This window comes from Hemiscyllium ocellatum, chromosome 19, assembly GCF_020745735.1.
Source record: "Hemiscyllium ocellatum isolate sHemOce1 chromosome 19, sHemOce1.pat.X.cur, whole genome shotgun sequence".
NCBI lineage: Eukaryota > Metazoa > Chordata > Chondrichthyes > Orectolobiformes > Hemiscylliidae > Hemiscyllium > Hemiscyllium ocellatum.
The window spans coordinates 79,913,673-79,918,202 of NC_083419.1; the positions used below are offsets into that span (position 1 = coordinate 79,913,673).

Genomic DNA, 4,530 nt, shown 5'->3' on the forward strand with positions numbered 1-4,530 from the left:
AAGATCATGTTGCAGCCGTTTATGCTGCAAGGAAAGTTGTCCCAGCCAATTCCACCTCGCCCGACGGTCCAAACATTGATGACATCCTTGTCTATATTTTGTCATCAATTCCACGTGTCTTTTTTTTACGTTTTCAAGATGTCAATTACGCTAGACAACAACGAGCTATTGGAAACAGAAAGGTGAAAGGTCGAATGGCTTCAACTTTCAATGCTGGATGCCACGGAGCCGCAGCAGGGACAGCTGAGGCATGTTTTTGTAGTGTAGTGGTCATCACGTTCGCACTACGCGCGAAAGGTCCCCAGTTCGAAACTGGGCAGAAACTGCTTTGTTCTTCAACTGCAGCCTTTTACATGGACGAGAACGAAGCTTTCTTGCTTGCTTTCCCATCTGCAAACCTGCCTTAGAGTTTTGCTTGAACAAATCTGCTCTCGTAGTGAAATGTAATGCAATTCCATTTAATTAGTGTGCATTGCACTGTAAAGGTTTTCTCCAACCTGGTTCTGATCATATGCCATTCTGTTTGAGAGTGTACTTACCGCGTTCTGAATCTTTCACAAAAAGCAGGACCACATTTGCATTCCTTGCGCAGGCTGACCGGTTCAAAGACAGGGAAGAAGCTGATGCGCTGGTGTCACAGTGCACCACGGATTCCTGAACTAGTCTGTCTGTCAAATGTATCCCAAAGTCGTCTCTGAACGACCTCATTTGGAAGCTGTCTGTCATTATTCAACGTGCGAGAATTGGCACCAGAGGTGCTGAATCATGGTTTAGATCAGTTCGCACGTTAGTGGCTCATTCAATCCGCAACAGCAATTAAAGAAATTACACTCTCAGAGGAATCTTTGGACTTGTGCTTTCATAGCGTCGCTAGTATTAAGGTGCGCCCCGAGATCTAAGTCGTGTTGGTACTGAAACGGAGGAATCGACAGAGAGGCTACAAAATAACATCGCATCCTTTTGGTTTTCTTTAAATCACTGACGAGCAGGAAAATGTAAACGGAGAGGGCAAGTGGGGATGCGAGGCAGTTGCAGCTCTGGTGAAACTCCTTCTTTGTGAGTCACTCAGCAACCAGAGATGTGAAGGTGACTCAGGCGTGAGAGCTCTTCACATCGAGAACAAAAAGCACTCAAGTTCAGTTAGCACCTCTTCCGGAGTGGGGGTGGGGTGAGGTAATTACCTATGGATTTCTGTTACTATGTTCAGAAACTGCCTTTTAGATTGAGGTGAACAGAAACTGCTTTTCTAATAAGCACCATGGAATTTAGCAAAATTTATTGAATCACTTCTCGTCGATTCCCACACAGGTTTCCAACTCAGTTGGTATCCTTGTGGCTCATGTCCAGATGTGAACATCTCTGCAGCAAATTGCACAGTTAAGGTAAAAGGCAAGGAAAGTGCCGTCTCGAACTGGCCCCGAGGTCAGAGCATCCTCACAATGTGCTCTGTCGTTATTGGATTGTAATGCTACCTCCGGTTTTAAGGTGGAGAACATTCTTTGGGACTCTTATTCTGCAAAACAAACACAGTGACTGAAAAAATACTGCTCGGTATGATGTGGAACACGGCCTGCTCAGCTTTGTGCATTTTCCCTGTAGTCCGGTGTGTTTCGTGTTCTGTGTAAACGTGAAAGTTGTCCTGTTTCGAGCAATGGGTGAAATCATTTCGAAAAGCAAGAATCGAAATTGCAGTAATGTCATGCAGCTCATGTTTTTTTTTACCAAATCATAACCGAACATAGATTCTCACGCACTCACCTATACATTTGTAGCTGAAAAGAGTCTGAGGAGATAGACTCAACTTACCATTGATTTTTGTCTGGATTGACGGGCTGCTTCTTTGTGATTCACTCAGCAACCAGAGACATGAAGGTGACTCAGGCGGAGAGTTCTTCACATCGTGAACAAAGAGCACTCAAGTACAGTTCGCACCTCTTTGACATCTTCTGGGGTGGGGTGGGGTAATCACCTTTTGACTTCTATTAATATACTTAAAAACTGAAAGTTTCCCTGTTTCGAGCAAAGGACGAAATCATTTACCAAAGCAAGAATCCAAATACCAGTAATATCATGCAGCTCATGGTTTTTTTGTCGAATCATAACCGAATATACATTCTCTCATACAGACATTACATTTGTGGCTTTAGCGAATCTCAGAAGTTTGATTCAGTTTTCCAATGATGTTTGTCTGGATTGAAAGTTTGCTGCGAAATTGATATTGTAGTCGAGCATATCCCTGCAACTGTGTCAGCAGGAGAGGAATCGCAGAACTGTTTCCCTGTGACTTTGCTTCTAATGTTTCAGAGGAGTACCATGGAAGGTGTAAGAAAATATGCTGCAGCTGTGGCTGGTTTCGTGGCCAAGTGATCGAAGGTGCCGGTTTCCCATTCTAAGTTGGCGTGTGTTCAGATCTGAGCTGCCCTTTGTGGGTGCGTTGCCTGTTTTACTGTAGCATGTTAAATGCTGCTGTGTTTAAATTCCAACACAACCATGTGGTTTTGCTTTCGGAAATGTACCTCTGATTTGGGAGAGTGCACACTCTCCATCCTGTCAATGCCCATACTATAATGATCACGTTTGCGCCCCACATGAAATGTCCCAGTCTCAAGCAGTTCCACTGTGCATTATGTTCCGGCCAAGTTGTGTTGTTCACTGTTTTCACTGAAACCTAACAGAGATTGGTATTTCATCGCTGTTGTGAAACAAAATCCTGCATTGACTTCACTTCTCATTGTTTGGTGTTCCGGTGAATGGGAAAATAATTCCTGTAAATTGTGATGTCATATGGTCTTAACTTTCTTTTATTTCCTTCACTTCTTCCCTGGACACGTGGGCTGCAGGCACTGTCGCATTGTTGATCGGATGGGCAAACTAATCTAATCGAGACTGTGTTTGGGAATCTTTACGTTTCATGGCCCATTCATGTTCTGTCGTTTCTTTTCCCTCATTTTGGAGTTTTTTAGGAGGTGGTGGTGCACTAAGTTTCGAATACATTTTGGGAGCACAGTTTGGAATTGCCCGAAAGATCTGGGAGCTGTTTATGGCTGATTGCCCTCGGACTGTCCCCAGAACAGCATTCATGCTTCAATTTCACTGAAAATGCATTTTAAACAAACTCCCATTTCCCAGCATTTGGCCGCTTTCCCACTAAACCCTTCCTATCCAGAAACCCAACCAGTTGCGTTTGAAATCTTCTGAGTGTACTAGCCTCCTCTACTTCCTCCGGTAGCTGATTCCATACACGCACAACCTTCTGCGTGGGAAAGCTGCCTCACATCCCTTTTATATCTTACCCGTCTCACCTTAAACCGATGCTCTCCAGTTTTCAACTCACCCCTTAATGCGGAAAACAAAAACTTAAATATTCTGTTGACAAACCTTCCTTAAGGTCATGTCCGACGATGAAGGGAAAGTTGTCCCAGCATGTTCAGCCTCGCCCTACATTCACAACTGTGCACCCCTGACAACATCCTTGTCGATATTTTGTCAGCAGTTTCACGTGATTTTCTTAATTTTTCAATGATGCCAATTACGCTGGAGAATAACCAGCTCCTGAAAACAGGAAGGTAAATCATTGAACGGATGTAAGTTTTAGTGCTGGCCTACTCTGAACACCAGCTGCTCCCGGGGATGTTTCCTGTCGTGTCGTGATTGTTGGATTCACCTCATATACGAAAACTCCCCACTTCAAAATAGGGCCTTACTTCAAAATAGCCTTATTCCCGATGGCAGCCTTTCAGACTGACATGAACAGAGCTTTGTAACTTGCTGTTCACGTCAGCAAACCTGCCTTTGAATTTGATCGCTCATACATGCTCGAGTCATGAAAAGGAATGCAATCCCGTTTCATTACTGTGTGAAACATTGTTACGGTTTTCTCCAACCAGGTTCTGAATATGCATAGATGTGTACAGCATTGATGACCATTCTGTTTTCGAGTGGAGTTACCGTGCTCTGATCCTTCCACTCAAAGCAGTACCACACCAGAGGAAAAGGAACCATCACAAACTGGATGATACCCAGGCCCATCGAGGTGACTGCCTGAGTTACATCGCTATGGCTCTGGTACTGGGATAATTCTAGCCCACGGCTTGACAGAAACTGGAAATTAAATACAGCGCTACAGGCTGTTCAGTCCAACTGTATACCGTTAAGATACAGTGTGCATAGCATTCCCTACACATAACCACTTCATCAAATCCTCCCTGTCAATCTATCCAAAAACTTAATTTTTGTATCTCATCTTCCATTTCCCCAGCTAATGTGAACATCTTATTTTCGTCTTCCTGTAGTGGTTCTGTTCGCCGAGCTGGGAATTTGTGTTGCAAACGTTTCGTCCCCTGTCTAGGTGACATCCTCATTGCTTGGGAGCCTCTTGTGAAGCGCTTCTGTGATGTTTCCTCCGGCATTTATAGTGGCTTTCCTCTGCCGCTTCCGGTTGCCAGTTCCAGCTGTCCGCTGCAGTGGCCGGTATGTTGGGTCCAGGTCGTCGTGCTTACTGATTGAATCTGTGGGTGCTTCCATGAATAC

General features: G+C 44.5%; 1 non-coding gene across 1 annotated transcript; it reads left to right on the plus strand.

The window, feature by feature from the left end:
• The first annotated feature begins 252 nt into the window (after nt 1-252).
• trnav-uac (transfer RNA valine (anticodon UAC)) lies at nt 253-325 on the plus strand. Its single transcript has one exon. It is a non-coding gene; the product is annotated as a tRNA-Val (tRNA).
• The last annotated feature ends 4,205 nt before the right edge of the window (nt 326-4,530 follow it).